This window comes from Lactuca saligna, chromosome 1 (assembly GCF_052625555.1).
Source record: "Lactuca saligna cultivar CGN05327 chromosome 1, ASM5262555v1, whole genome shotgun sequence".
NCBI lineage: Eukaryota > Viridiplantae > Streptophyta > Magnoliopsida > Asterales > Asteraceae > Lactuca > Lactuca saligna.
The window spans coordinates 106224272-106238107 of NC_136417.1; positions in this window are offsets into that span (position 1 = coordinate 106224272).

Genomic DNA, 13836 nt, shown 5'->3' on the forward strand with positions numbered 1-13836 from the left:
ACTTGACAAGGTATGGAAAACTTAGTCTGTGGTACATTAGACCCTTTTAGATTCCCTTTCAGATTGATTCCTTGGCCTTCAACTCTGCAATACCTTCAGTAATTAGCAGCGTTCATCCCATACCTTGCACCTCTGTCCTTAATGAATACTTGCCTGATAAAACCACATATATCCATTCTAGTGTGACCAAGAACCTTAATATACCTAAACCCCCCTGGACGAGCAAACTAAGATCATAGACCAAGTAATCAAGCGTTTGAAACTGAGCCACGTCTCGTTAGTGAAGGTTCCAAGCGAGAACCTGAATTCACATGGGAACGCGAAGACCCCATACAGCAGACATATCCACACTCCTTTTTGTCCATGATTTTGTATCTAAATTCTTGAATTTCGGGACGAAATTCCCTCTAACGGGGGGATAATGTAACAACCCGAAACTTTGCTTCCTCGCCGTAACCATTCCGTCAAACCCATCTTAAACGAATTGTTCCGAATTCGTCCTGAATTAGGTTAATTAAGTAAAAGCCTTTATTTTGACTTGGTAAGTATCAAAACATGTTGGAAAGATGTGAAAACGTCCCGAACTAGAATTTGAAAAATTATAGTTTCGACCATATCGCGTAATGACAACTTAATCGGGTGCGACCAAAAGCCCCGTTTAAGGTCAGTATCGGGTAGAATTCTTCCGTGTCCAAGTTTTTGGACCTATATAAACGTGTTTAAGAACCCATTTGAAGCTTTTTTCTTCCTCTCTCTACTCTCTCTCTAACCTCTCTCCTAAATCCAAAGTTAAGGGTCCAAATTATCAAATTAAGGCTCCAAATCTTTGAGGTACCTTCCATAACTTGTTGTACAACCTCTCTAGCTTTAGAATTCGAGTTTGAACATTTGATTAGGACCATAATTATGAGTTTACGGCCCTAGAACAATACAAGGCCGTAAACTCAAGAAAATGGGGTTTTTAGAGCAACAAAACCCTTTTAAACCTCAAATGGACCTTAGACATGGCAAAATGACTTTATGGAATGGACTTAGAATGCCTTAAACTATAACTTGAAACATTTTGTATGAGTTTACGGCCATTGAAGGTGCCTAGGCCGTAAACTCACATTTAAAGGGGTTTTAAGCCCTTAAACCCTCCCTAAACTCAATCAAGCCTTAGTTATGATTTTTAGAAATTGTGTAATGGACTTGGAACTCATTAAACTTCAATTTTGAGAGGTTTATATGAGTTTGCAGCCAAGACATATGCTTGGGCCGTAAACTCCTCAAATATGGGTATAAAATCACTTTTAAGGTGTTAGAATGCCATCCAACACCACCAAAAGCCTTGGAATAAATTAGGGAACCAACCAAAAATAGTTTAGAAGCCTTAAACACATCATAAACCCTCTAATTGAGAGTTTACGGCCAGAGCATATGCTCCTAGGCCGTAAACTCATAGTTGTATGCCATTTGAAGCCCTAAACTCACCCTAAGCCTTGTAAAAATTAGTTGAATCACATGTGATTAATCCTTGGCCTTCAAATTAATTTAGATGGATGTGGGTAAGAGTTTACGGCCATAAACTCTTAGTTTACAGCCATAAACTCTTCTATTAATCCATACAATGATTTAGTCCCTTTCAAATGTCCAAAAGCCAAACCTAGCAACACCCATTATTTGATTTAAGGCCATTTTCCTCATAAAAACACCTACCATGAGTTTATGGCCGTAAACTCATGGGGATGTGGTGTTTAGGCCGTAAACACTCCCTAAGAGTTTACCTTTGAAGAATAAACTCTAAGTCCTAGCCATTCATATCCTAAAACGCCACCCGGGTCACTTCAAACGACCATTATGGAGTGTTTTCGCGTCTTAGATTGTTCAAGTGTTTCTAATTAGTTATTTAAATCTAATTAGATATATATTGTGTATTATTTAATATTACATAGGAACCTCGCTCGTATTCAAGCCTCGGTTCAACGTTTAGCATCCCATTCAACACTTTCTGCGTCCGGTGAGTTCATACCCCTACCCTTTTTCAACTGTTTTTCACTCTTTTCAGGGGGGGGGGGGGAATACAAGCAAAAGTACAAGTAAATCTTGTACTCGACTTATTGTTTTCAGTTTAATCATTTTCATTCTGTATGTTCTAATATCAATAACTATGTTTATCAAGTAGTTCGAATTACGAATTTAGCTTTCAAACTGATCATAGATTTCTCGGTAAAATGTTCTAATCTAAACTATGTTTCATAATTTAAGAATAACTTATACTAATTTCCATTTATAACTAATTACGAATACGAAGCTATAACTAGGATTAGAACGAATACGAAACTATAATTAGGAACAGAATGCGACTACGAATACGACTGCAAATACGAATACGACTGCGAATACGAATACGAATACGAATAGTATTAGGAGTAGGTTAGGGATAGGAAATGCGACTACGAATACGACTGCGAATACGAATACGAATACGAATAGTATTAGGAGTAGGATTAGGGATAGGAATGCGATTACAAATACGACTGCGAATACGAATACGAATACAAATAGTAATAGGAATAGGAATAAGGAAACGAATACGAACACGAATAAGTACAAGAGTATGTTTAAGAATAAGAATATAGAACATAACTGAAATCAGTAAAGACACACACACACACAGTCAGGAAAACATGGGGTTTTCCTGGGAAGAACACTAAACATAACCGTAATCAGTAAAGACACACACACACACACAGTCAGGGAAACATGGGGTTTTCCTGGGTAACACTTATATAACTAGAATTAGTAACAAACTAAATAACATTACATATTTCACGACTAGTAATGTACAATAAGGAAAGTACGGGACTTTCCTGAAATCATAGATAAACAACTAGAACCGTGTAACCTAGCAATCGATTAAACTCTTCTTTTAAGAAAATATAGGATTTTCTTGGATAATAACTTTTCGGTAAACTAAAGGAATCTCATACATTTTCACAAAGTAAACATCTTATGGACTCACCAGCTTTATGCTGATTTTCAAACTGCTTGTATTCTCAGGTCCGCTTTAGACAGGTACTCGATGATCTCTTTTGGCGAAGAAGGAATGCATAGAAGATTCGTCTTTCTTTTGTTGAAACTATGTATCTATGAAAACTTGTACCACTTTACTTTTCAACTGATGTAATGAAATCTATGTAATATTTATGTTTGTGTTTTACTTCGCTTACTATGTACATTGGTTATGATTCTCATGAAGTCACCTCCGCCCCGAGACGTTTCCGCCTTCTGTTTCGGGGTGTGACAGTAACGGTTCTTGACCGTCAATTTTTTCAACTCGTGCTAATCAATGCACATCCGGTGTTAACCTTCCTTTTTCTTGACAAAAAGGATAGGAGTTCCCCACGATGAACTACTCGGACGAATAAACCCCTTTCCCAGCAGATCCTGTAGCTGCGAGGATAACTTCTGCATCTCTAGAGGTGCAAGGCAATAGGGCGCCTTAGCGATAGGCGCGTCCCCCGGAAGCAAATCAATACTGAACTCCACCTGCCTCACAGGCGGTACGCCCGACAACTCCTCCGAAATACATCCGGGAACTCACACACTATCGGAACGTCACCTACAGACATCGGTCTCTCCGTCTCAACCCTCGCGTCCATAACATATGCTATGAATCCCTTACATCCCTGCTGAAGACTCTACCTCGCCCTGGCGGCTGAGCAAAACGCTGAACCGGAATGTGTTCCTTCGCTGTACACCCTAAGCACTCGCCCACTAGGGTCTCGCATAGTCACCAGCTGTCGCTCGTAGTCGATGATCGCTTCAAATCTGCTCAACCAGTCCATGCCCATGATGACACAGACATCCCCCATCGCAATAAGGACCAAATCTATCGGAAAATCAACCCCGAAAATCTCGAGTACACAACCACGAATCACCTCGGTGGCATACACCGCTCTCTCATCCGCTATGGAAACTCTCAGAGGTCGAGTCATCGCCTCTCGACTAATACTGATGTGTCGGCTAAAGGCCAACGATACAAAAGATCAACTCGCACCCGAGTCAAATAACAGTAGAACACGTACAGAATTCACAAGGAAGGTACCTATGCATAACATAATATAAGCACAACATCACAGAATATAAAATAATACATGAAAGAGTCCATACCAGCCACGACATCGGGCGCTACGCGGACCTCCTCCGCAGTCAACTGGAAGGCTCTCTCATGTGCAGGCTGAACATTCGCAGCTCTCATCGTAGTAGGGCCTGATCCCGGAAATGCTCTCTGCGCTGACCCCCGCAACTGTGGACACTCTGCCTTCCAGTGTCCAGTCTGGTTGCAATGAAAACAGACTGAGAAACCCTTGGGGCAATCCTTAGCCATGTGCCCCTCCTTACCACACTTGTAGAAAGACGTTGCTCTGCATATCCCATCGTGACTCTTGCCGCACTTGCCACGAGTGCGGCCCTTCTGGTTCCCAGATCTCAAATCCGCGGGTTTGGCCCGCTTGGCTGCCGGCTGAGACTGAGCCAGCCGTTGATCCCTTCCCTGAGACTCAGCCTCCTCCTTGGCTTGGGTCTCTAGCTCTATCTCCCTCTTCTGGGCAATTTCCTGAAGCTCGGCAAATGTCCGGTACGTCGAATTCGCCACGAACTCACGTATATCCCTCCTCAGAATGCTCAAATATCGGCTCATACGTGCCTGCTTGGAGGACATGTGCTCTGGGCAGAACATCGCCCGCTCATGGAACATCCTCGTAATCACCGTAACAGACTCAGTACCCTGCTTGAGGGTCAGAAACTCCTAGGCCAAACGCTCCCTCTCTACCTGGGGAACGTACTTATCTCGGAACATAGAGGTGAACCTATCCCAGGTCACTGTAGCAAGCTCAGCAGACGTAAAATGCGCAGTCACAAACTTCCACCAGTCCTTCGCTCCTAAGCGAAGTTGGTTCAGCGCGAACCGGACACTCAAATGCTCTGGAGATGAGCAAGTAAAGAAGCACCCCTCTATGTATAAAATCCATCTCATCTCCGCGATCGGGTCCTGGGTTCCGTGAAACTCCGGTGGTTTTGTGTTACTGAACTCTCGGAACAACAACGCATCACCACCCTGCGGCCTAGTAGCATCTATAGCTGCAGTGGCTGCAACAACGACAGCCTCAGAAAGAGCAGTGTATCTCTCATCAAATGTCTCCATCAGAGTGATCTTGATAGACCTGAACATCTATGGTATCTATGCCCTGATGGCCGCAGCCACCTCCTCTTGGATGATCCTACGAATCTCCTCATCACTCGAACTGTTGATCCCTGGTGTGTGGCGCGTCCCAACCATGGTTTCCTTCTGAAATACAACATAAGAATATTAGAGACCCCCATCGAATATAATCACACTCGATAACTCCACCCTACTCGTTCCTTGGTGCCCTAAAGATTCTTACTTGGACTGCGTACCAACCCGGTATCTTCAGTAGTACGGGCCCAATACTGTTGGATTAGTGTCTAAGTCCATAACTATTTTGGTATGTACTTGACCCAATGGTGCATGGTCCTTTTGGGTTGCCTTCACCAAAGCAACTTGATTGGAGAAATAAATAAAGACAGAAAGGTTATTATGATTTATTAATATGTTATAAGAATAATATATTAAAGGAGAAATCATATTTGTTTAATTAATATTGGTCAATAATTAATTAGGAATTAATTTTGTGATCAAGTGTAATTAATTAAACTAGAGGGGCTGATTTGTAATTATGTGATAGTTACAAAATAAGGTAAGGATTATCTTATTTTTAGGGTGAATGAATTTAAGGTGATAAGGCCTTAGAATTCGACTATGATAAGGATTCAAGGATTATCTTATGGGTTGCTTTGTGGATAAGCAACTAGATAAGGATAATGACTGAAACCCAATCTCTACACCTATATGAAGACCCCAAGGCTCATGAATTCGTGGATCCCTACCCAAGGAGTCCTAAGGATGAATTCTAACCTCTCTCCTCTCTCTTTATACCTTCTCCATTTGTTCTTGGTGTTTGTAAGCCATTAGAGGAGTGACACTTGTGACTCTAAGCATTCCAAAGTCAATTCAAGGAGGAATTAGGATTGTTATTACTCTATAACAATCAAGGTATGTTCTTAAACCCATTCATATGTTAATATCGATTTCATATACTAGAATTAGGGTTTATAGTCTTGGATTCAAAGCATGTACAATAGAGAAACCTAGATCAAAGCATTAGGGTTTGTATGAGCACATAGGATGTCTTATGACCAAAACCCATCAAATACTACCGTCCATACCGCATCGGCATTCATTCCAAGTCCTCCTCCTTGAGCCCCAGATCCCAAGTACTCTACTCTCTCTATCATGTGCTACTCACTAGCAAAACTCTCATAAGCACATCGTTGCTATCTAAATCATGCCTAAGCATCTCTAGCAACAAAGACCCCTAGACTAAGGCATCATATATCAGGCCACTCTAGTCCTAATAAAAATATCTAGTCTATTCTAGCATGCATAACGTAATCACTTATTACGAGGGTATTTTGGGAAAATCACCATTCGGGCGTTGGCTGATCGTACACACGACTTTGCTCTGTTTGTCTCAAGACTCTTTTTACTCTTTTTCAAAAATATTATTTTTATTGTTAAAAAAATTTCCTCAAATCCCCAGTTTGAGTTCAGATACGCCCGAAGATGTATCTGAATCCCTCAAACCAAGGCTCTAATACCAACTTGTAACACCGTAAAAATTTGAACAATTTTTCACTTTTGGAACCCATAAAATATCATTTGTAATCATAAATAAAAACATTGTATCAACATTGTATCAGTACAAAACCCAAGATCAAAATATATATAAACTCCGGTGTGCGTGTGTACGAATCATGCCAGCACCTTCCCGCGATCATCACTCATACCTGAAACACGTAAAACATAACACTATAAGCATAAATGCTTAGTGAGTTCCCCAAAATACCACTATAACACATAATAGCCACTCGAGGTTGTAACTCTGGTGACCCTCAGGTCTAGGTGTCTCAGTGGGGCCCTCTAGCGCCAACTCTCTATGGGCCTTCTCGCCCTAACTCTATGGACCCTAAAGTCCTAACTCTGTGGATCCGAAGGTCCTAAGTCTGTAACTCTGAATCGTGCATAGCACGTATCACAATAAATCATAGCACATAAATAACATGCAATTACACTGGCATATAACTCTAAAATACTCTATCACATAACTTTGTTACCACACTAGGTAAAGTATAGTGAGAAGACTCACCTCGGGTATCTCGGCAATCTCTGACTTGGTTCCGTTGGTCTAACCTCTACGTAATCAAAATAAATACCCTAATTATTATTGTTGGATTAGTGTCTAAGTCCATAACTATTTTGGTATGTAGTTGACCCGATGGTGCATGGTCCTTTTGGGTTGCCTTCACCAAAGCAACTTGATAGGATAAATTATGGAGAGAAAGGATTAAATATGATTTATTAATATATTATGAGAATAATATGTTAAAGGAGAAATCATATTGTTTAATTAATATTAGTCAAGAATTAATTGGTAATTAGTTTTGTGACTAAAAGAGATTAATTAAACTTAAGGGACTGGAATTGTAATTATAAGATAATTGCAATTTGGGCTATGGATTGTCTTAAATTAAGGAGTGGATGAATTCTATGGGGAAGCCCATGAGGAAATCGTCCAAGGCCTTAATTAAAGGAGTCTATGGGTTGCTTAGGGCTTAAGCATCCAAATTAGGGTTTCCTTGTTAGATAATCCTAATTGTCTCACTATATATAGATCCCTTAAGGACCAAAAACGTGGCTAAGCTTCTTGCTAGGATTTCACACGAGTTTTGGTAGCCTCCATCCTCTCTCCTCTTCATCCTCTTGCTTATGGTGTTTTTGAACCATTAGAGGAGTGACACTTGTGACTCTAAGCCTTCCAAAGTCAATACAAGGAGATTTGGGATTGTTATTGCTACATAACAATCAAGGTAACATTATAAACCTATTCTCATGTTAATATGATTATTTGAATGCTAGAATTAGGTTTTATAGTCTTGGATAACTTGCATGTACAATAGAGAAACCTAGATCCAAGCATTAGGGTTTGTATGAGCACATAGGATGTTCTAATGACCAAAACCCATCAGTGGTATTAGAGCCTAGACTGGTTTCAATTGTATTGATGCATTACATGTTCATAAAATTCAATTTTTGATGTTTTGGAGGCTGGTCTCGCCGAGTCCATGCAGACTCTATGAGTCCAAGCTTGACTCGACGAGTCAACTCGTCAGATGGAGCATATCTCGGGAATTCTTGCTGTTTTTGCTTTGGGATAGTTACCTTATCGTATTAGATCAATATAAATCCGATTTTATAATATATTTTACTATATTCTTGATCTAAGTGAAGATAATTAATAAGATAATTGTTTCCTTATGTCATAATTGACTAATTATTTTGACTAAATTGATAAATTGTTTTGCAAGAAATCATTAAATAAATCAAGTATGGATAATTATGTGATTAATTGTTAATTTAGATTATTTGTTATTTGATCTTTTTTGTTATGAAAAGTTTCATATTTTCCCCTTTAGGTTTTATAGTTTAAATTTGAACCCAAAAGTTTTGTAGTTTTGAAATTTAAATAGTTAAAACCCTAATGTTTTGAAAAAGGTTTCAAAACTTGCCCTCAAGTTTTGGAATTTAAAAGTTGATTAAAAGTTTAATTAGGAATGTTAAATTCTAAAACCCTAGTATTGTTTTGAAAAGTTCAAATCACACCCTTATGGTTTTATTAATTAATTAAGGAGTATAATTACAAGTGGTTTAATAAATCCATAAAAGTTTAGGTTTACAATTTAATTGTATTAAAAGTATAACTGTTAAATTTGACCACCTACTATTTTAAAAGTGTAAAATGCACCCTATACTATATATAACATTAAAATTCTAACATTATATATATGTATGAGTAAAAGTCAGTCTTACCGTTAGTAGGCCTCATTCACGAAGCTGGTCTATAAGGGGTGTTGAAGGAAATTGCCTATAATATGGCGATTGAATGGGTATCCGCTCTTACCCACCGCACTCTTGACTAGTGTAGGGTCGTTAGCCGAACGAGTAGGATAGGACGAAACCTTCCATTACAAGTATAATGAAATATAAAAGTAACTAAATGTTTTTTCAAATCCCCAATCTTAGTTACTTAGGCAAAAGTGAATTGATGCAATTCCATGAAATTACACTTTGTACCCTTGCGAAGACGTTAGTGGAGCGTGTGTGGTTTACCGGCACACTAAATGGTTCTAAGCAAAGGTAGCAAAGGGTGACTCAATGTTTGTCATAGTTTGTCATAGTTTGGTGGAGCACGTGTGGCACATCGAATAGTTGATTGTAACATGTGAGGGTGCCATGTAAGTTTGCATGGTTATTCACACCCGCTTTGTGATACTCGGCATCCCAGTCATAAACAAGTGGGGCATATCGAGATTTAAACATGCCATTGAAGTGTTCAATGAATCTCAAAGGGTCTAGGAATTTTCATAGATTTAAAACTTAAATTTCTTTTTCGTTTTTCATGGTGGAAATTAGTGAATCGTCATTCACTTACCTTCAAATGTTCTGCAGTTTGGGTTACGACATCCATCTCCCGAGTTATAGAATATTGTGTTGGGTCCTAGACTTAGTATTTCATTTGGGTGATTTACTAAGGACTCAATCTATCAACTAACTTGAAATTCGTTTTCTCCCGTTTTGTAGATGTCAAAGTTCGACAACTATGGTCTTCCCAAGTCCCGTGGAACAAGCTTTCCGCATGAAGACTGTGTTCCACGATTCGATCGAGGAACAAGAAATCATGCTTCACTTCCTCTACCTCCTGTAGTTGTTCTCCCTAACCCACAAGTTCAAAGGCTTGAAAAGTTCAAGATCCCTCAAGCCCTTCTGGCAAGTAAACATAAAGAAGGAAAGTCGGTGTGTGCACACGTCCTAGGGATGAAGTTACACATTGATAGGTTAAGAATGTTGGGATTAGCTGTCTGTGAGGAAATGGTTGTTGATTGGGTTCTTCAATCACTTCCTAACTCATATAGTGAGTTCGTAAGAGAGTACTATATGATGAACCACGACGTGACTGTAACAGCCCGGATCCCCAGGTATCTTCATTTCATATATTTTTGACATTCTGTGAGGGGACTCGGCGAGTTGGAGGTCGAACTCGCCGAGTCGGGTCGCGGTTTTGGGCGGGGGTTCGCGTCCGGACTCGGCGAGTCCAAGGGATGGACTCGGCGAGTCCGCGCTGTTTAATGAAACCCTAATTTCCCGGCCCTAAGCCCTATTTAAAGGACCTTATGGCCCTTATTTGCGGCCACCTTGAACGCTAAGAGCCTCCATACATCTATAAACCCTTGTGAGTGTGTTTGAAGGCCATTTGTTCATCATTTTGTGTGATATTGCAAGGAAAGGAGGCGGAGGAGCAAGCTTGAAGTGTTGGGGAGCTTAGATCTGTTGCTATTTCATCAAGGGAGTCTTCTTGAGGTAATTTCCAGAGCCAAACTTCGTGTTTTGTGTTGATGTGCCAAATCTAGGGTTTCTTCTTGCTTTTCTTGGCTTGAATAAGAAGTATGAGAGGTCCCATGGAGATATGGAACCTAGATCTGGACTTTAGCAGGTCCAGGAGACCCCTTATGACAAGCTTTATGTCCCTTCTTCTGAGTTAGAAGTTAAATTTTCCATATTAGAGGTTGTTTCTTCAAAATAAGCCTTGTATGCATTGCATGGCAACCAAGACTGAGACTTTACGTGACAAATAAGCTTGGGAAGGCCAGATCTATGTATTTATGGAACGGATCTGACCGCAAAAGCCAGTTTTAGCTGGTGCATGGCATGGACTCGCTGAGTCTGAAGAACAGACTCGACGAGTCGCTTGAAGATTGTCTTTGAGACCATCCTATGTGTAGTCCGGACCGAGTTGTGGGCGACTCAGTGAGTCGTAGAGAGTTAGAAAGGTTTTGTCAAGCGGACCGAGTCAGGTTGGGACTCGCCGAGTTGACCTTCGACTCGGCGAGTTGAGTCGCGGTGGCCCTGTGATTTAGGCCCAGGGGGAACTCGTCGAGTCGGGGATGTACTCGACGAGTCAAAAGGGGATAACCCTGATAGTTGATTAAAATGCGTAGACTCGCCGAGTCACTATTGTGCACTCGCCGAGTTCGGTCCAAATTGATTAAAGACGATTGACCAAGTTAACCTGTGTTGACTTGATAAGGATGGCCCACCTTTGTGGTACAAGTAATAATTATAGATTTATAATATCATAGGAGGATTGCAGCTCGAGGGTTCGAGACCGAGTGATTTCAGGATTCACGATTAGCGACTTAGCGAGGCATTCGAGGTGAGTCTTCTCACTATACTGTACCCGGAAGGGTTTTGACTGTGTGACCGGAAGGTCGAATATGATATGAAATATATGCCTTATGTGTGTTAAGTTATTTGTTATATGTGTCATGTATGATATGTTTGATTTGGGCCGGAAGGCAACATGATATGGGCCGGAAGGCATGGTCATATGAACTGTAAGGGTTGACGTGGGTAGGACCGGAAGGTTTACCCAGTCGGGACGGAATTCCCCTGAGACACATGGACCGGAAGGTCAAGGCCTAGAAAGGCGTATGTGCGTATGTTGTACTTTGGGAACTCAGTAAGCTTTATGCTTACAGTTGTTGTATTATGTGTTTCAGGTACTAGTGAGGACCGTGGGAAGGCGCCAGCGTGACCGTACACACACTTGGGGAAACTAATTATTATCTTTTGTTATGTAATCGATTGTGACTATGTTGTTACTTTGGAATCTAAACTTATCACTCATGTTTTGATGGTTGAAAAAATGAAAATTTTTGGTTGGAAATTTTACGATGTTACAAGTTGGTATCAGAGCCTTGGTTTGAGGGATTCGGGTACACCTTCGGGCGTAACTGAACTCAAACCGGGGATTTGAGAAAAATTTAAAAAAAAAATAATATATATATATATATATATATATATATATAAATAGATAAGTAATAAATTTTTGGTAAGTGAGACGACCAAAGAAGAAAAAGTGTGTATGGTCAGCCAGCGCCCGAACGGTAAAAATCCCCAAAATACCCTTATTATATGTGTTACGATATATGATATGATATGATACGCATGCTAGTAGACTAGGTATTCATATTAGGACTAGAGTGGCCTGATTTTGTGATGCCTTAGTCTAGGGAAACCTGCTTCTATGAGGTACTCGAGAGCGAGTGGGTAACTAGAGTATGACAAGAATAGAGTACTCAGGATTCGGGGTTTGGGGAGGAGGACTTGGGATGAATACCGACGCGGTGTAATTGGTAGTATTGGGCCCGTACTACCAAGGACACCGAGTCAGTGGGCAGCCCAAGTAAGAATCCCTGAGTATCAGAGACTGAGTAGGACTGCGTTATCGAGTGCAATTCTGCCCGATAGAGTCTCTGATATTTTTATTTTGTATTTCAGAGACATCATGGTTAGACCACGACACAGACCTGGTACGAGTGGAGTGACTCACGAGGAGCTTCGTCAGATGATTCATGAGGAGGTAGCTGCCGCGATCCGGGCCGAGATTCCGGAGATGTTTGGGTCTATTAAGACCACGCTGATGGAGACATTTGATGAGCGGTACGCCGCGTTGACTGAGGCTGCCGCTGCTGCAGCTACCGCAGCTGTGGCCGCTGCCAGACCACAGGGGGGTGACTCGTTGTTGTTCCGGGAGTTCAGCAACACGAAACCACCAGAGTTTGACGGGACACAGGATCCGATTGTTGCGATGAGATGGATTGCTTATATCGAGGGATGCTTCTATACTTGTTCATGTCTGGAGCATCTGAGGGTACGGTTCGCCTTGAACCAGCTCCGCCTGGGAGCAAAGAATTGGTGGAAGTTCGTGACGGCGAACTTCACTCTTGCGGAGGTTTCAGCCGTGACTTGGGAGAGATTTACTGCTACGTTCAGAGAAGAGTATGTTCCCCCGGTGGAGAGGGAACGGTTGGTTCAGGAGTTCTTAACCCTCAAGCAGGGTAATGATTCAGTTACAGTGATCACGCGGAAATTTCATGAGAGGGCGATGTCCTGCCCCGAGCAGGTGTCCACGGAGCAGGCTCAGATGAGCCGGTATTTGGGAGTGTTGAGGAGAGACATCCGGGAGTTCGTATCAAACTCGTCATATCAGACTTTTGCTGAGCTTCAAGCGAATGCCAGGAAGCGTGCGATCGAGTTGGAGACCCAGGCCAGGGAGGAGGTCAAGTCTCAACGGGTGGATCGGCGGCCGGCTCAGTCGCAGCCGGCAGCCAAGCGGACCAAGTCCGCTGATTTGAGATCCGGAGGACAGAAGAGCCGCACTTGTGGGAAGTGCGTGTCACGAGGGGGCATGTCGATCGGGTGCTTACTACAAGTGTGGCAAGGAGGGGCACATTGCGAGGGATTGCCCCAAGGGATTTATGGTTTGCTTCCATTGCAACCAGACTGGCCATCGGAAGGCTGAGTGCCCCCAGCTTCGCCAGGGATCTTCGCCTGCTGCCAGGGTTCTTGAGGTTCGGCCAGTGAAGACCGAGGCTTCGAAGGCTCGTGGGAGAGCTTTCCAGTTTACTGCGGAGGAGGTCCGCGTGGCGCCTGATGTTGTGGCCGGTATGTATTCTTTCATGTATTTACATTTATGCTAAGATATTATGCTTATATTACTATCTGCGTAGGTACTTTTCTTGTGTATCATGTGCTTGCTTTGGTATTATTCGACTCGGGTGCGAGTCGATCCTTTGTTTCATTGGCTTTTAGCC